We start from the raw sequence: 20509 nt of genomic DNA on the forward strand, positions 1-20509 counted from the left end.
CCTGTAAGCAGAAGCCTGACGCGTTTATATCAGGAGGAAGTGCTCGGCCCCGTCTGCCCCTACCCGGACCTTAGCCCTTTGGAGGCTGGCAGCTCCGCGGCGACTTCTTCTCTGGGGAGTTTCTGAACAGCATCTAGGGTCTGCATGTGTCTCCTTTTACAACTTAATCAAGGACTATGAGCCGCAGTACACTGCCAGGTAGTTTTGTCACATGAATGGAGTCTTAAAGTCAAATGAGACTGTATTCCTCAGCCATTTCCCTTCACTCTGAAGGCATCTTACTCTATAGCGTATGCATGAATTTCTTCCATTTGCTGGAGGAAATCACAGTACCCCAAAGTCATCAATGTTTTATAAACTGTGATGAATCCCCTACAGTTGGTCAAGTCTCTCTCTCTGTCTCTCTCTCTCTCTCTCTCTCTCTCTCTCTCTCTCTCAATTAGAAACTTTACTGATTAGAATTGTTTTTGTATTTGTTGATACACGGATGCTGCTTTTTCATTCCCATTACAGTCTTTGAGAAATCACCTAAGACCTAGACACGCTGTGGAGTTGAGAACTGATTGATTGGGGCATTAGACAAGCCTGGTCTCCTGAGTACTTTCTATTTCCTGGAAATATTTGGCCTGAAAATAACAACAAATAAATCTGAGGTGTGCCTTGCCAAGGCAGCGGCCTGGGGTGGATGAAAGGATCTTTTTGGATTTTACCAAGCTGTTGCCCCTCTCCAAATGCCCCAAAGAATGATGGGCTTATGAATGTTTAGCACATCATGGTAATGAACGTGGTGAGAGCAGATACAACCGGTATGTGTGTTTTTTTAATCATGCATCATTTAGTACAAAGATGACTCTTGGATGTTTTGGCAAATTAATTTGTATTGCACTTCAGAGAAGGAAGAGGGCAGCGGGGCTGTAGTCCGTGGACCTGCACTTTTTCTGGTCATAAACTCGTGCCCGTAACTGCCCCTCGTAGGAAAGCAGAAACAGAAGCGCAAGGCTCGGGCTTCCCTGCTGTCTTCTCCCAGGCTTGTGGGCGAGGCCATGACTGTCTTTCTGCAGTGATGACAATGGCTCTTGCGGTGAACTGTCAGCAGGTTCAGGGCAATGACAGAATGACCGTTTCTGTCATCTCCTACAATTTAAACACCCGCTTTAATGCCATCTTCTTTGAAATTTGATACAATATGTAGCCCTGAACATTAGCACAATCAGATGTTACGCCCAGCCCATCACTCTTTTACAGTTTTCTGCGATGCTATACAAAAGGTCTACGTGTATGTTTTATTTATTTATTTATTTTTAAACTTATAAATGATTTAATTAGGCTCTTAGTAAGTTTAGAACACTATTTTGTGAGGATAAATCCCATTTGTTAGAGCAAAAAGAGATCTCATGTAGCCTTGGAGTTGAGGAACAGCTTTGATTTTGGGTAGAATTTGTGAGTCCACTGCCTTCTGATCAACCTTGTGCTGCTCTGCAACCTGGTATTTCTCTTTTTCTGTGTGGAAGATCTCGCCCTCCTGGTGCCTGGGCTTCTGCAGCTTCTTCTTGAAGTAGTCATCGGTGAGGTGCTTGGGGATCTTCACCTTGCTGATATCAATTTTTGTGGAGGTGGCAATAACAAACTTCTGGTGTGTTCTACGCAGAGGAACACGATTGAGGGACATCTTCAGTGGGGTGGTATCTAGGCATTTTTCGAAGCTTAACCACCCGGGTACCTCCGTTCTTGTCTCCACCGACTGGTTTTGTGACAGTAGCAAGAACTTTCTCCTTCTTTTTCTTTTCAACCTCAGACTTAGCAGCCGAGTACTTCCTCTTGTACATGGCTTTTCTGGAATACATAGCAGACCGAGAGCATCTGCCAATTCCTCAGACCAGGACCGGGTTTCAGCTGCAGTGGGGAGTCCCTTTCCTGGGCTTTTTTTTGGACTTAGACTTAGGGGCAGCCTTCTTCACCTTGCCATCGGTACCAGCCTTCTTGGCTTTAGGTTTCTTCTCTGTAGTGTCCGGCTTCTCAGCCTTTTCACCCGCCATCTTGCAAGACGGGAAAGAGCTACGTGTATGTTTTACACAGCCTAAGTGTGTGCGTTCTCCCCTGGCTGAAAGACAAATGATCGGAAAGAAAACTGGATTTAGAAGTCCCAGAATGCATTGCATACATAATCTCCTTTGTTGAATGGTAAAAGATTAATACATATCCTAGAAAAATAAGAAAAACGAGGGAAGGGATAAGTTGGGAGGGGTGGGTGAAAATGTGGGAAAGGGTAGCATTGATCAAGTCACACCACCGTATTCATGAACTGCTTTGTTGAATGTCCACTCCTTGTATTACCTAAAGGTAATAAAATTGTTAGTTAATTAAAAAAAAACAATTCCAAAATTAATACTCTTCCAAGAACACATCAGGGAGGAGATGAAAAGAGATGGAGATATTAACTCATTCACATATAAAATAGGAGAATCTTCCCCAATCTTTGTCCTTCTAGAACCTTCCGCCCTGTCGGCTGCTGTCACCCAATCCTCATGCCCCAGGAGGAGTTTATCCCCAGCACAATCAACAAATGGGCACTGCTGCAGATTTCTTCTTTCCACGTTGCTCGCCTTTTGGTTCACTGACCATTCAAACAATTTTTATTGTTGTTGAAAATAACAATATATATTTTTTTCTCCTGGGGCTTTAAAAAAAAAAAGCCCTGCCTCTTAAATTGTGTTAGATTTCTATAGTCCTCAATCCTGGGAAGTCTTTGCTCCCCTGTGAAAAAGGAAGAAGGATAGAAGAAGGGACATGAGTAGAACTAAAAGTTTCTTGTTGGGCTGGGGATATAGCCTAGTGGCAAGAGTGCCTGCCTCGGATACACGAGGCCCTAGGTTCGATTCCCCAGCACCACATATACAGAAAACGGCCAGAAGCGGCGCTGTGGCTCAAGTGGCAGAGTGCTAGCCTTGAGCGGGAAGAAGCCAGGGACAGTGCTCAGGCCCTGAGTCCAAGGCCCAGGACTGGCCAAAAAAAAAAAAAAAAAACAAAAGTTTCTTGTTAGCAGAGGAAAAAGAAGGCTGAGAATATACTGTATTACTGGCTACCATCTTGTCCCTGTGCGTGTATGTGCGTGTGTATGACTTGCTTCTAAAAATATGTGAGCTATAACACTATTGTCTGCCTCTCAGAGAAGCTGTTTACACCAGGCACGGATGAGGGAGGCCTTGGATTAGTTTTAGGTACTTCACTGATGTGAAGAGAATTATAGCTGAGGACTTTCAGGCATGACTTGAATCGACAGTACCGTATTTGAGTTAACATATTTGTATACACTTGCATACTGCTCAGGGTAAGCTAAATCTAGCTTTCACATAGAAGGGAAAGCATGCATCCTTTGTCTCTCTGGGCCTCATTTACTTCACTTGACATAATTTTTCCCAGGTCTTTCCATTTCTTTACAAATAGAATAATATTCTTTCTAATGGATGAGTACAATTCCATCGTGTCTACATGTACTACCTTTTTTTTTTTTTTTTTTACTTTAAGGAAGAACCCATATAGTGGCATTTCTTAGAAAGGCAAAGGGACAATTCAGCAAAATAAAACACCAAGAAGCAGGTACTTGAAAGAAACGGGATGGGAGGAAGAGGAAGGAGGCTGACAAATGAAGAGCAGAGGAGGAGGAGAATGAAGTCAAGAACTCAATATGTATTCTACAAAAGTAAGAAGAGGGAGGGAGGAGGAGGGTAAGGAAGGGAAGGGTGGAAACGTTGACGGGGTGACCTTGATTAAGACAGATTCATCAACTGCTTTGTTGAATGGCAACTTTCTTGTACATCTATTTAAAGATGATTTATTTATTTTTTAAAAAAGAAATGAGTTGGCACTGACAAAGAGACTTAGGAAGAATAAAGGCTTTTCACGTCGCTCAGTGGCAACAGCTTGCTTTGCACGTGTTGATCGACGGGAGGCCTGTGCTTCTCTTCTTGTTTGAATCTCACACGGGAGGGAACTTGCGCTGTGTTGCTGAAGCCTGTCCCCTCCCACCACAGCTTTGCGAAGGTGGCCGAGTCGCTGGGGCTGGGGAGGGCCACATTGGGGGAAAGTTCGCTTCGCGCCTGGATGTGTCCGGCAACTGTCCGAGTCGTCCTTGTTGTTATTATGACCCGGGATGTGAGACCTCTCAGGGCGTCCATCCTTGATGGAAGGGAACTGTGGCCCAGAGCAAGGACAGCCCTGGCCTAAGGCCACCGATAGCCACTTCCTGAACCCACATTCTCAGCCTCTGCTGACCTGGCCACCGCCAGGGTTGCCACCTGATATTCAAACCGAGGTTGGATTGCAGTCTGGGTTAGCTTCGCGTGGCACACCTTCCTCTTGTACCGCGGTCCAAACCACCCAACCCAGAGGGCCTGTGCGTGCGAGAGCCCCGATGTCCTGATATCTCCTGTGCCGGGTGACAGGAGGGGCATTTCACATCCGCCTTCAGCTTTGCCCCGGGTCTCAGCTCTGACCACACCACCCGGAGAAGGAGCTTCTGAGAGCACTCAGACGAGTCTATGGATAACTCTCACAAAGGCTATAGGCTCTCACAGAGCTGTAGGCTCCGGTTAGCTCCATACCTGCCTACGTTCTGGTTGGTCTTACACTAGCCACTCACATTTATAAATGTGCACTGTCCCTCTGGGGTCACAAACTTAAATACTGATAGTATTCATAGTGATGGGAGCCGGTGCCAAATTGCTTGCATTGATTGAGCACAACCTGCACCTAGCTATGTTGCCTTTAATAAATGGCCAAACAGAACTTCCCCTTGGGCTACCATTGGTAGGCTTTCAGCCAGTTTACCACCCTGGCTATCCATTTATCTCCATTAATACCATAGATTGGAAAGTTGCCACTGGCTTCTGATGTCAGATAATGTGTCATTCCACTACTCATGAATAAATAAAGACAGATACAATCACAGCTTTTGGTCTTCCATGGGAGACAGACTGAGGCCCGTGGGGAATTTAGTTTCTGAACAAATCAAAAGAATATCTATAGAATTACGATTTGTATTTAAATCTGGTCCCTTGCTAGTTTGTAACACTGTGCTAAAGAAGCATCATGGAAAAGATACACTAGTATGGCTTTTAAAGGCATGTGAAATTCTATAGGAGAAACAGAGCACAGTGGATGGGGAAAGCATGGACCTGCCTTAGCAAGGCTCCAGGTGTATAGTTAAATAATGAGGATTAGAGGAGCTTTTGATTACAGAACTGAGACAAACCGTAACCCAGGTGGTACATGGAGCTGCTTCAGCAGTTTCATCATCCCTGAGTCCTGAGAAGTTCAAACTAGTATGACATCTTCAAGGCCTTGCTATAAGGCAGGTCTGTGAGGATTAAGTAGCCAACTGGCCAGTAGAATTTTGTCACACTGACTGTAGGGATGCAGATATGGTAGTGATTGTAGAATCATCACTGCCCTGGGGATTATTGTCATGACACAGAATGACCCAATTGACTAAAGCATTCATTGTATCATTGATAAATTGATGGATCAATTAATAGCTGGAAATTGTTACTGTGTGCTAACTTTCATGCTAGCTTTATGAGATACTTCGAATTTTGGCAGATAAAATATAGATTTTTGGTGCCCGTATAGCTGGATTATAATCTCGACTCTTTTTCTTTATTCATAGTGAAGGGGAATGAAATTCAACCTCCTATTGACTTCCCATTCTGTGAATGAGAAGTTGGTCCCATATAGAATGCGGTCTATTAGGCTCTATAGTTTTGTTCCCCCAAACATTTGGTCATTCCTGGAAACAATATTGGAGGGCTATGTTTTCTCCTGTCACATAGTGGGTGGTACCGAGACAGGATATTGTTAGACAGCCTTAAAAGTTGAAACCGTCCCCCACAACACGGAACTGGTGTCAGTAGGATGTAGGTGAAGAAACACTGCAATAGAAAACTTAATGAGATGCCAGGACCCTGAGCCCTCATCCATACTTACTTTATTCAGAAGTAGCACACACATATTTAGCAGAAAGGAAACTCAAATATGTAAATTTTATTTTGTATAATTGGACTTACATTACACAGCTCTCAATCAATTTAGAGTCAACACAGGTATTTCACACTCCTGGTTTTGGTCGTTTCTTTTCTGTCTTCTCCGTCCCCACCCCCTGCCCGTCCCCTTCCTTCTAACAAGTCTGAATCTACCCAATGTGGCTCTTAAAAGCACGGAGCCTTGGAGAGGAGGTGGGGGTCTGGGCTGCCGGGCGGGACCCTTCCTCCTTCACCCGTGTCTGCAGTTGTGTATGCCTCCTCTGGCTTTAGGATATCGGTTTTCAATCCTTGCTCCTCTTGTCCCTATCAAGTGATAACCACTAACTCACCAGCCAGGCCTCCTTTCATCTGCCATAGCCTGTGTGTAATGACGTTGGTGGTTTCCTCTCTCAGCTGCCAGATGGTTCCAGATGTTCGGGCCCCTAGCACGTTCAAATGTGGTCCTTAAGCCCCTCTAGGCTGTGCGTGCTCCACTTGGAGGTCCTCAGGCTGTCTGCACTTGCCCTGACACCGTTTTTGTATTCGGCTGTGGTTTCGTCCTGGAGGAAGACATGTTTATGACAGGTTCTCTGCCCCGACCGCACCCCCAGCCCCATGCGGGGAATGGAAGTGGGGTTACCCTTCTCTCCTCCCCTTACACCTCCCAGCCCTGTCTATGTCTCCTCTGCAGAGACAGCTTTGCAATGGCTCTCTCCACTGCTGCTCTATCTCTAGTCCTTCCTCCTAGCTGGTTGAAATATATTTATTTTTTTAAAGCTATTAAAAATGGCACAAAATGTACTCTGGCCAGGCACTGGAGGTTCACATCTGTAATCCCAGCTACTTAGGAGGCTAAGATCTGTAGGATCACAGTTCAAAGCTAGCCTGTGAAAGGTTGGTTAATCTCCAATTAACCACCAAGAAGCCAGAAGTGAAGCAGCAGAGGGCTCGCTTGAGCGAAGAAGCTCAGAGCCAATGCCCAGACCCTGAGTTCAATCCTGAGGACCAGCGGTCATAGCTCAGTAGCCATGTACACATGATCATATAAAATGATGCTAATCAAAATGAACTCCAAGATATGAAAACGAGGTGGTGGTGTGTTTTTTTAATGTACTATACGAAGTGATTTCATTTTTTCTTCACTTTCCCCCCTCCCCACCCCCGCCTTTGGTTTATCCCCTGTTGTCACTGTTTTTTTTTATTTATTATTATTATTTTGGTACCCTGTATCTTGTATATATGTCTATCTGATTTGGGGAAGGGAAGGAGAGTAACAAAATGGTGAGACAAAGGACAAAGGGAGAACCAATGCAACAGCGATACTCACAAGACACTATGTTGGAAATGAACTGTACAACTTGGTGGGGGGGAGGGGAGTTGGGGTGGAGTGGGAGAAAACAAGGGAGGAGGTAACAATGTTCGACAAGTAATGTACTCATTGTCTTACTTATGTAACTGCAACCCCTCTGTACATCACGCTCACAATAAATAAAAAGGAAGTGTACTCTGGCAGGGCTTCTAATCTTATCATACTTATTGGATACAGTATACAATTAGTGCTCCTATGTTTTATCCAAACTGTCATTTCCACAGATGCTTTATTCTTTAAAAATCCTGGCTCTAGAAAAAGAAAAATGTTCTTTTGAGCTATTAATGCTGCCGTGAATTTCAAAATCCTGAAAGTAAGAATTGACTTCTTTGTAATCCAGCAGTGCCGATGGCTTAATGGGTAGTGAGTTTTAGGATTAATGGTTTTAATGTGCATTAAAATGTGATTTGCTGCTCAAAAATAAGAGCAGGAAAGACCGAAAAGGAAGGCCGGAGCTTCTTGTTCTGTCACCTTACAATGGCATGAAAGCATGCAAAGCTCATGAGGCTAGTCTGGACTTCTACGCTCCTGCCGTAGTATGTCATTTTCTTCCCTAGGTGACCATGGGAAGAGAGGTCTCTGGAATTTCCACAAAGTAAAAGGAGATCCATGTATGTTTATGTGTGTATGTATATAATACATATATATATATATACATAAATACATACATTCTTTTGAAACTCATTGTCAAGGGAAAGATGTTATTGGATAACTGGAAACATTTTACACAAACATTTGAGCATTTGGCTAGCTATAACTCATAGATTGCTTTGATCCAAACCATTTGTTTCTGAACACGCAGAAACTTTCTAAGAGATCAAGGAAATAGTTCATACTGGGGAGAATAAAGTATATAATTATCAAATTTAGGGACTGGGGGATTCCACTTTTTTCTCTCTCACTCTCCAATCTATCTATCTACCCATCAATCTACTTATGTACCCATTTCTTACCTACTTGTCTATCTAATCTTTAGTATGGCTGATAATGTCTGCCCTTCGTTAAAATTTAATTTCCAAATTGCAAGGGCCAGGGTTTATTTGAAAGTCCTTGTGTGCCATTCATTCATTCATTCATTCATTCAAAGGCTATTGACTCAATGGGTAAACACTGTAATTTGGTGTAGCACCTAAAAGGCTAAGTCCTGGCCCTGCTTGGATTACTAGCCAATGATAGGGTGCTGAAAAGATAAACTTTCCTTTAGCATAATTCTCTCATCTTTAAAATCAAATTATATTTCTGTGGTTCCATTTTAATGACTCACCATCTTTTCCTCCCATATGCGGCACACTTGGTATCAAATGTGCACATACGTCTAATTCCTATATTTAATGTTGTGAACTGTTCATCATCAAATTGTACTGTCTATTTCACCTGTGCTTTCTTATTTAGGACTCATTACTGAACAACTTGCTCAACAATGAATCCTGATCCTACCGATAAATGGAAACCATTGGCAATCCAATAACTAGAATCCGTTGGGAGTACAAATAAACGTCCTGTATTTTACCATCACAGTCTGAAGCCATCACATGAAAATTTTCATTTAAAGTAATCTCAACAAACAAGACTCCTCGGTTGAAAACAGAGTAAAACCAACCATATTCTTCCCTTTCATTCCACTTAATTCTCCCCCAAATTTAATCAATGGAGGGTCATGAGGAAAGTTCATACATTTATCTCCTTGGGCAGGTTTCTGATTAAAGACAGAGCTGTGAACTTTCAGTAAGGACTTCATTCCGAGAAATGCAGCTATCCGTCATGTTGCATCTGCTACTGGAATAATTTATTATGAACCTCCATTTGTTTGAAAAATGATGTAATGGATTGGCATTTCCAATCTAAGATTTGATATCTACTAAGAAGTAACATTTTAAATTAAAGGGATCTTGGAAGCAAATATTTTATGAGGGTTACTGTAGGATACCCCCAAATCATTGCTAAACCTCATGCTAGAAAATGCAGTCCTACAGATTTCTATTCATGCCCTCATTATCTACCTTACATTTCTACTTTATCTGGCAAAAGAATCATCCTGTTATCAATGTTAGATGTTAGCCCCCATGTTCACATGTTCACATTCACGTCAAATTAGAGTAACTGATTTCTCTACTACGAGCTGACTAGATGACCCAATTTCTCTGAAGTTCTAGTTTCAGATAAGACTTTACTTGCATTCTGGACTCCAGATGGAATATGTGCTTGTATAAAAGTGTGATGTGCACCCATGTATGTGAGAGGCATAAAATAGTACAGAAGGAGCACAATGTGGAATGCAATCCATTTTTATCCCTATCTCCATCGTAGAGATTGTAATTCTGGACTGGCAGGGCCTGATCCCAATCTGCTTCTACCCTGGGTAATTATGGAATACTGTGGAAAGCATCCAGTTACCATAATCTTCCTTTACCGAGGTGAGTGTTTGGTAAAGACACTCATGGGTGTTGAAGAAGTTTTGTCTTGCTATTAGTCAACATATACTAAGAGCCTCACCTTGTAAGTTTGTTGTGAACATTAACCAGGCTTTTAAAAAAACTCACAAGGCGTATTTTTTTTAACTCACAAGACTTAAGATGAATAAATAAATAAAAATAACTCTGCTGTGCACCAACTCTCATCTAGAATTTCATTTGTAGCAGACAGCATCATGGTGGCTCTGTTATTACAGATTCCATATTGGCTACAGTTGCAGCTAGATCCCTATCACCTAGCTATTACATACGTGAGGAGCATAACACTTGCATAGATCATTTAAATGCTTCTGCCTTACTACGCACCTTGATATTTCCTAGCTCTCTGAAGGCTCAGGTAAACCGAAAGTGAACACAATCGTGAATCATCTTTTGAACTAATAAGATCGAATCTATAAAAGGATTTGGTTGCCAAGTTTTACTTATTCCTAAATGCTCATTTGTTCAAAAAAAGCACAGAGTTTATAGCTCGTTGGAAACATACTGGGATCTGTTACATGAAGAAAGGCAGTGAAGGCTGCAAATTTGCAGTTGTAAAGAAAGGAAATTAATAAAAGATGGAGATAATCATGTCTTCTATGAGAAGCCATGTCTGCTTGCAATTCAGGCATGACTGCCTCCCGCCGAGGCTCCCCCAGCAAGATAAACCCAGCTGCTCAGTGTCTTCACTTTGTGTGCAGAGACCTGTCACAATACAGTGTGATGAAGATATATCAAAGCGCCATCCACCCCCGCAGGTCAACATATCCGAATACCTTGTATTTATGTAGCACCTGGCTCCAGGGACCTCACAGTGCGACGCAGAACATTACTCCCTGATTACATTTCACAACCCCGGCGTGGCTGTGTGACCCCCGTGCAAATCCAGCCACAACCGCCTCTCTGAGGGAGGAAACGGAAAGGAACTTGGAAGTGCAGACCCAAGTTTGAGCCTTAAATGCAATATTGCATGATGAACTAAAGGCAAGGAAGCTGGAGCTGGCAGTCAGAAACGGCTTTTGTCTCCAGAGTAATATTAATGTAACATTAAACTCATGAATAGAGTGGTCACGGCTGGTAACAATATGTATGTACATACGTACATACATACATAAGAAACTAGTTATCAGAGAAAAGCTAGTCTGCCTTCTGGTCCTCTCTAACCACTACTTACTTCCTATGAGTCGGTGGCTTATCAATACATGTTAGAAAGAATGATGCCTATTTAACTCTATATTATGCCACAGCTCTCTTTGGGAGAGGGAATTGTAACCGAGGCAGGAGAAATTTGTGACCCACTGAACATCATATACATCCAAGCTATCTGGAAACTGGCAAACTTCCCAGTTCTGTAATTTAACACATTTCCTGAGGGACATGTATGAAATCTTTCTTAGTGTATTTTTCTGGATGTGTGTATCAATATTTCTATGGCTGTGTTATGTAGCCCATAAGTCATCAGTGCCCAGAAAATCATGTGGCCTTGCTTTTCTCTTAATAATATCCCCAGTAGTACACGCTGTTTATAAGTAACAAACAAATGGTGTTGACAGTGTCACTTTCCCAGGCCATTTTCTTGGCTACTTCCTGGTACATGGTTGGTGGGCACTCATTCAGGTATTCTGTCATTAGCTTGGCATGATATTCACAGGCAGACAAATAATCATCTTATTTTTGTGTATTGAAAAAATCCTATATCGATAACATATCAACGTCATCAATTCTGCCAGAATGAAGAAAATGAAAACCTTGAATAACTAACCATGGGTCCTTACGAACTTCAATTTCTTTTCTTCTCCACTCAGGAATAACTGGAACAATGATAAACCCGCATGACCTGAATGGCAGACAGTCGGGAGCCTCGCCCTAGCTCAGTGTTCAGTGGGACATCTCTAGTTCACGTCGCAACGGGACAGGACTGACTTGGGAACCAAAGGAACATGTCCTCTTGGAACTCGTTCTGCCCTTGCAGGTCACCTACGAGGTACCTGTGACATTTTCTCATAGAAACTTTGATTTCATTGCCCAGGCTCCTCTAAGTCTGAGAAAAAGAGAAAATGGTTTCATGGCGTATGGATGACGTCTAGATGTGGGTGTCGTGTGTCTCTGGAGTGCTTATGAGGTTCCTCTCCGTAAGTAATGGGTGGGGGTGAACTGGGGAGATGGCCGCACCGTGAGCCAAGGATCTACTTCAGTGCGTACGGTGTACACCCAGCACATTAGATGTAGTCTGCACTAGATGTAGGCGCTGTGTGAACCATTCCTAATTCCCCAATACGCCCTCCTCATTGGGTTTCTGATGATAGAAATAGGCTCTGAGTTTTCCTTACATTGCTACAGAGTACTGCTCTTCTTTATTTTTGTTGGATCCCAAAGGCCAACATTCGGCCTCCATCCGACTGTTTCAATCTTTCTCAATTTTCAAAGGAGCAAAGAATGCCAAAGGCGGTACACCATACATTCAGTGGATCTCATTTCGGAGATGACGGTCTGCATGAATGGATAAGGCAATTAGGGAAGATGCTACGAGGGCTGGGATCCATGCATGTGGTAAAATTGTATTGAGGGACATCTTTTTGAAAAATAACTGATTGCCCCCTGGCCTGCTGGGAGACTTGCTTTAAAAGTGATGTTCAGGTCCTCTACTTCTCTATCAGTAAACTCCTCTCATTCCATATGTTAGGGCTCCATGTTAAGCAGGACATTGGGGTGAGCTGCTGGAGCTTTAAAAGTTGGATGTAATTTCAGAGGAGCTAGCGAGTGCTGTTCTTTCAGTGTATTCCTCTCATTCTATGTAGTTTATGTCTTATGAAGGGGTTGGGGAGCAACAAAGTAATAAGAAATAGACACTGAAGGAGTCTCTGAGGAAAGGAAAGCACAGGTGGGGTATGATCAACCAAGGTTGGTCCCTTGTAAAATTTTAATTAAGGAGAAACTTGGCATAAAAAATACCTGTTTAAAAACTACATCCTAGCCAGTTACCTCATTTCTTAGGATAGATTTCACAGACCGAAATAGATTCGTCAGAGGATATTAACACTTTAAGTCTCTTGATAACTATGTTGAGTTGTAAGCTGACTCTAACCAGAAGTATCAGGATGCATGTTGTCTTGGAACTTTGCAAGTATCAGCAGCTAATTTTTAAATTACTATGTAATAAAATCATTGTTTTTATCATTCTAATTTTTATTATTGTTACTAGGATCAGATCAGATTATTTCCAATGATATTTTGCCTTTATTCACTCTTCAAAGTTATATCTCCTTTGCCTAGATAGGTTTTCTAGAATCTTTGTATTTTAGTTAGTTATACCTACTGTTAGATATTAAACATCATAGAGAGCACATATAAGAAATGACCAGCAAAACATATTCCCAATGAAGGTAATGTTAGTTGTATGTATACGCAGACATGCTCTTTTCCTTTTCTTAATTTCTAAAGTTTAAATTCCTTTGCCATCTTATAGCACTTGAATAATTTGGGTAAAGCATGAAGCTGATTTTGTCCCATTAAAAGACTACTTTTAAATTCTGATCATTTTAAATCCATTAGCAGATATGGTTGCTTATCAATTGAGTCATCTCTTAGCTAATTCTAACTTGTTTTTTAATCAGCTAAACACAGTTTTCATGTAAGTACTGATATGAGACACAGAGAAGGTGATTTTTTTTCCTCCCAGCAGACGAACAACAGTCAAAGAACTTTTGCCTTCTTGAACATACTAAAGAAATCTGATAAGAGCAAAGATGCTTGTGGCCAGCAACTCTCTCTGGGTCCCCAAGGATGGTAGGAATGAAATGGTTATTGCAGTAAGTCTCCAGTTGCTTCAGGAAAATGGGCAGAAGCCCTTTTTCCCCCCAATTAACTTTCTGTACTGAACTAATTCTCCGGCATATTCTCATCCTAAAAGCATGGTATAAATGTCCTAGGCCACAGGTGGGAATGTAAACATATACTGCGCTCTGGAATTTGAATCTGGCCCAGTGACAGTGTTCATCCTCATTGGATTATTTCTGTAGTTCCTATTTGCAGTCTTGCTTTCTGTTTATTTCTGGGTTTGGTTCTCTAACTTCCCAAAGGTAAGATCTTTTTCGAAATCTTCACCTGACGTGGGCCAGTCAGAGTCATATTTCCTGTGCTCAACCTATTCTCAGCCTTTCCCTCTTTGGAAAGCTGACTGAACGGACTAGGTCGCCCAGCTCCTTTTCCCTCTGATTTCTGGATTGGGTTGGACAAACGGCATTCTCCAGAAGCCAGAATGACCTTAGGTCTTTTGGTCTCTTCCTTACGAGCTCAACTGTGGGTTAGCTGTGCCTCTCAACCAAGCTTGGGTTCAGATGGTAAAAGACCAAGAATTGCCACATTAATCTAACATGTAACACTGCCAAATCCTTATGTTAGGGTAGATGATCGGTGGACAAGGTGCGAGAAATTGAATGGAGTCACATATAAACAAGGCTAAAAATGCTTACTCCAGATTTCTCTGCATGCCTGAACAGGCAGATGGGAAAGAATGGGTTCCTTCTCCTTTCCCACCTGGACTGGACAGGCTAGCCCTCCCTGGCTTAAGTACTTGAGTCACAGAACCGGAGACACTTGCTTCAGTGTTCCCAGCATTTCCCACGGTCAGTCCAGAAGCACGTACCCTGTTGTTCTAAGAGAAAATGGTTTTATAAAATGAGTTAGGAAGTATTTACTCTTCATTATTCTTGGAAAAAGTCTCATCAAGATTGGTGTTGATGCTTTAGGTGTTGGGTAGAATTCACTGGTTAAATCATAGAATCCTAGACTTTTCTTTGTTGAGAGATTTTTGAATACTGACTCAATTTCCTTATTATCACTATGTTGATTACAATGACCTATTCTTAATTATTCAGTCTTGGCATGTTGCATGTTTGGGTAATAGGCCATCCAATTTTTCGCTATATAATTATTTAGCATTATGTTGATATCAAAGCCAGACAAAGACATCACAAGAAAAGAGAATAAAGATCAACATCCCTAATGAACATAGGTTTTAAAACCGCAACCAAACAGTGGAAAATTAAATTCAACAACACATTAAAATGATTATGTCCTATGACCATGCAAGATTTATCCCTGGGATCTAAGGGTTACTCAACCTAAACAAATTCATAGAATGAATGAAAACCTTCGTAATCCTTATGTCAACAGGAGCAGACAATGCATTTTGAAAAAATTCAATGGCCATCATGGAAAAAAGCTTCTCAATAAACCAGATATAGGAGGAATCTCCCTGGATGTAAGAGAGACTACCATAGCTATAGAGACCATAACTAGCCTGGTAGCATGTGGGGGAAATCGAAACACAGTGCTCGACAAGGCAAACATGTTTTATTCAAACAGTGCTTCTACTCAGCACAGCCCGAGGCACATCCTTGCCAGGAAAGGAAGAAAGGAAATAAGAAGCATTCAGATAAAAGAGTAAGAAAGACAGAAGTAAAATGATTTTTGTTTTCAGATGACATTATCTTTTATGTAGAAAAGGTGCCTAAAAAATCAAAAGTATTAGAAATAATAAATACAGTGAAGTTACAGGCTATAAGACGAACAGAAAAAGTCAGTTATAGCTGGGCGCTGGTGGCTCATGCCTGTAGTTGTAGCTACTCAGGAAGCTGAGATCTGAGGATCTCAGTTCAAAGCCAGCCTGGGCAATGAAGTCCATGAGACTCTTATCGCCAATTAACAACCTGAAAATCAGAAGTGGTGCTGTGGCTCAAAGTAGTAGAGTGCTAGCCTAGAGCAAAAGAGCTGAGGGACAATGTCCAGGCCCTGAGTTCAAGCCCCACAACTGACAAAAAAAAAGAAAGAAAAGAAAAAAGCAGCTGTATTTCTATGTGCAAATCACAAATTGCCAAGAAAGAAATTAAGAGAATTCAATTTACAATACCAGCAAAACCAACAAATACTTAGAAATAAACTCAGCAAGGACATAAAAGGCCTTTATACTAAACACTATAAAACACTGATAAAGGAAATTAAAGAACACATGGGATGAGAACTCATGTTAATGAATTGGAAGACTTAATATTACTAGAATGTTCATATGACCCAAAGCTATCTAGAGATTCAGTATAATTGTTACCAATGTCATTTTTATAAAGATGGAAATAAAATCCTAAACTCATATGGAGCCATTAAAGACCTGAGTTGTCAAAGCAGTCTTGTAAAAGAAGGTCAAATAAAAACAATGCAGTTTGTATCAACTACAGTAAGTCAAATAGTATTTCAAACATATATGTAGACTGATGGAACAGAATAGAGAGTCTAGAATAAACTCTTGCATAGAGTCAATTGATCTTTGACATGAGTATTTAGACCACACAATGATGCTTTTTCAATCAAAGATCTTGGGAAACCACATGCAAATAAATGAAACTGGGGCCTTATCTCAAACAATAAGCAAAATGAAGTTAAAAGTATATTAAAGACTTAAAGATATATATATATTAGTTCCTGATGAAAACATAAGAGAAAAGCTTCATGCCACATTGGTGATATCAACAAGTTTTTGAGCATGACAGAAAACAAACAGCGAAACTCAAAGCAGACAGGTAGAACCACAGGGAACTCAAGAGCTCCTGTGTAGCCATTAGCATGTGCGATGTGCCTGTGAGAGAAAGTATCTGCAAACTGGTTATCTAACTGAGGATTCATATCCATGACATATAAAGACCTACGATAATTCAATACAAAAATAGCCATGTAATTCAATTAACCAACTAGCACACGAAAAGATGTTCAACATGACTAATTATAAGGAAGATGCAAATTAAAAACACAATGAGATGCCATTCTGTCTATTAAATGACTGCTATATATGCATACATATATACACATGTATGTATACACATACACATGTAAATTTATATAAATATATAATAAATAAATAATAGTAATCAATGATATATTTGCACACCTATTTGCGTGTGCCTATGTGTCTGCCAGTCTTGGGGATTGAACTCAGGACCCTGGCACTCCTTAAGCATTTTTTGCTCAGGGTTAGTGCTCTACCACTTGAGCGACAGCTGCGTTTCCAGCGTTTTTGATTAGTTTATTGTAGATAAGAGTCTCACTCAGTTTCCTGCCCTGGGCTGGCTTTGAACTGCCATGTTCAGATCTCAGCTTCTTGAGTAGCTATGATTACAGGTATGAGCCACTAGCATCTGGCATATATATGTTTTACAAAGACAAATGCTGGCAAAAAGATAGGAAAATTAGAGCCACAGAATTCTGTACAGTCACTATGGAAAATAATGTGGAATTTCTTCAACACATAAAAGAAAACATACTACTTTCCTCAGTAATTCTGCTCATAGGTATTTATCTAAGGGGACTGAAATTCAAACTTAAAGGTATATCTGTAGTATTATTCACAATAATCAAGAGAGAAGCTAATGGTAGCAGGCTACCAGTGTATGACTGCATAAACAAAATGAACTATAAACATATGATAGAATGTCATTTGAACTTAAAAAGAAAAGAAATTCTGTCATCTGTAATATCATGAATGAACATGGAGAATATCATAGTGAGGAAAATATGCAGCCAGAAAAGAATAAATATTGCATGATTCCACTTCCAGAAGGCATGTAAAAGAGTTTAACACGAGGGACTGGAAAGTAGAATGATGCTTTTCAGAGGCCAAGGCCATGCCAAAATAGAGAATTGTTATTCGATGGATAGAAAGTTTTAGTTATATCTGATGAGTAAGTTCTAGAAATCTGCTACACAACATTTTGCCTGTAGTTAACAATAGTGTATTATGCATTTAAAATTTAAGAGGGATCTCAGATTAAGTACACTTAACACAATAATAAGAAAGAAACCTTTGCTTTCAAACAATTAAACATATTACATAATCTAGGAAAATGTGGGTGTAGTAGACATTAGGATAAGGAAAGAATGTGAATTTTATAAGAGAATTATATCAAACTCAATTTAAAATTTTTGATAATTATATGGTGGTTATGTGACAGAAATACTTTGTTCTTAAATATTGAAGGATTCGAGGCCAGTGGTGCATAGTATCTATACTTTCCCTTTAATGGCAAATAATTTGAAAATAGTGTTTATAAGAATGTATACACATCATCAAAAAGAAGTAAAATAACAGACAAGGTAAAGTTTAACACTTGTTGAACCGTGTACAAAGGTATACTTATATTGAATTTCCTTATATCATTCATTCAACATTAATATGTTTTTGAATTTACATTAAAATGAAAAGCCAAGTAAAAGAGAATACAGTTAAAAGAACACTTAAAATGGCAAAGCAAAAGTAAAGGCAAAGCCGTAACTGCTATTAGTAAGGGTCTGACTGCAAGCGTGGGAATGGATTCCTTGATGTGTTTGATGAAGAGAGATGAAGTATAATCAAATAAGGCGGAGTCCATTGAACAGAGTGCCGCTCCTTCAGAACTTACTGTGTTGCCTTCACAACGTGGTGAAGGCAGGAATGCTTTGTGGGGTGGTTGCTGTATGCGTACCCGACATTGGCTTTCAGGTGAGAAAATGCATTGCAAGGAGGTCAAGGCTTCGGAGGATGGAGAGGTGGACTGGATATCTGCTCGGTTGTCCCCCAGTTCTGCCCGATGGGACAGCGTGGAGAGACTCGCCTCCCCCAAACAGTGTTCAGGACACCTCCATCCTGGAAGAACTCTGAGCCCACGGCTCTCTGGAGGCCGGGGGTTCTGTTCTCGCTGGGAATCCTATCGTGGGGAGTGACACGGAGCAGGTGGCGATGCGATTACGACAATAAAATCATGTTTAAAATGGTAATTAGAGGAGTTTGACCTGCAGGAATCGCCGGTAATGGCTCCTTGGGAACGAAATAGATAGACAGCCTTGTAAAGTGCTTCTTGAAATACATAGTCAGAAAAATAATTAGGTTGGCTGGGAGAAAACTAAATTGAATTACCTTACAAGGCGTTCAAACCCGAGTCAATGTGAAGACGCTGAGCTCCTCCAGTGAAGGACGGGGGGCGGGGGGAGGGCTCCTTAGTTGGGGGCACCTTCCCAAGCCTTCTCCAAATGTCTCTGAAGCTGGCTGTGAACTGGAGGGAGGAGCTCGGCTCAGCATGTCCACTGCTCCTCAGAGCCCCAAAGGACACCATGACTTGTAAGACAAAGGGGACGGCTGTGGGACTTGTATTACAGTTGGAATACTGGCTAGGAAGGACGGAAACCAGGTCTAGATGATTCCACCTGGTTCTCACCGACACTCAGGTGCCTAGCTGGGCAAGGGGTGCTGTCCACCCAGCTTCAGCTGTCCTTTGAACGGCAGACGCCTCGCTAGAGGGCAGGAGGAGGCCTCCCTGTTAGAGGGTCTGCAGGTGCAGCAGCACAGTGTTTAGCCCCAGAGGAAAGCCCCAGTCCTGGTGCTGGGTTCAAGCTCTGGGTGGGGCTGCAGGTCTTGGTAACGAGAATCCACCTGCAGATGCTCGCTTTCTAACAAAGACTACAGGTTTGACTTCTCACTGTGTGGCAGCTCTGTTTTCTTGCGACTGAGGTTTGCCATACAACAGCTAGTTCCTATCCAAAAGTGCGTCTAGCGAGGACAGGAACATCCTCTGTTTCTTTCGCTGCAAAATTTATACCATGCTTCAAACCTGGAAAAAAGCTATTTCCGTACAGCTTTCTTGTTTTTTTTTTTTTTTTTCTTTTTGGCCAGTCCTGGGCCTTGGACTCAGGGCCTGAGCACTGTCCCTGGCTTCTTCCCGCTCAAGGCTAGCACTCTGCCACTTGAGCCACAGCGCCGCTTCTGGCCGTTTTCTGTATATGTGGTGCTGGGGAATCGAACCTAGGGCCTCATGTATCCGAGGCAGGCACTCTTGCCAGTAGGCCATATCCCTAGACCCCGTACAGCTTTCTTGATTGGTGGAGTGAGGTCCTCTCCAATGGGTTTCAGTAGGAAACGAAAAAAGTAACATCACTCTGTTCTAATGTGTCAATTAATGAGATATTGTGTAGCTTCTCAGTTGTGAACCCATACATTTCATTTGAATAAAGAATCAGATTGGACTGGGGACAAGGGATAAATCATAATGTCTTCAACACGCTCCTTTCACCATTCTCCATTCTTCTCATATCCTGACCTGTGTTGATTAAACTGATAGACGTTGATTTCAGTGGGGTTTGGAAAATCTCTGTAGGACTGTTCCAGGTATAATGTGACCTTTCATGTGGAAAAAACTTAAGACATGCCGGGCACCGTGGCTTCTACCTGTAACCTTGGCTACACAGGAGGCTGAGATCCGAGGCTTGCAGTGTGAACCAGCCCAAGCGGAAACACCTGTGAGACCCTTAGCCACCACTAACCAGCAGAAAGCTGCACGAGTGAGTGAAAGTGCACCAGCAAGCTTTGAAACTTGAGCTAGTTGGCTCAAAAGGCCAGCCTTGACTGAGAAAGTTAAGGGGCAGCACTCAGGTCCCCGAGTTCAAGGCCCAGCACTGGCACACACACACACACACACACACACACACACACACACACACACACACACACACACACACATAAACACCTTAAGATGTAAAATATTCATGATATTCTATCTATACTTATGGTATTACTTTTCTCAATAATACACTTCAGATATATTTTTGAGCGTGTTAAGGCCTGAAGAAAGTAAGACCTAGATATGTAACAAGAC

General features: G+C 41.7%; 1 pseudogene; it reads right to left on the reverse strand.

The window, feature by feature from the left end:
* Nucleotides 1–1304: 1304 nt before the first annotated feature.
* On the reverse strand, nucleotides 1305–2036 carry LOC125339977 (annotated as a pseudogene).
* Between the last annotated feature and the right edge of the window lie 18473 nt (nucleotides 2037–20509).

The sequence above is a fragment of the Perognathus longimembris genome, chromosome 22, assembly GCF_023159225.1.
Source record: "Perognathus longimembris pacificus isolate PPM17 chromosome 22, ASM2315922v1, whole genome shotgun sequence".
In the NCBI taxonomy this organism is placed as follows: Eukaryota; Metazoa; Chordata; class Mammalia; order Rodentia; family Heteromyidae; genus Perognathus; species Perognathus longimembris.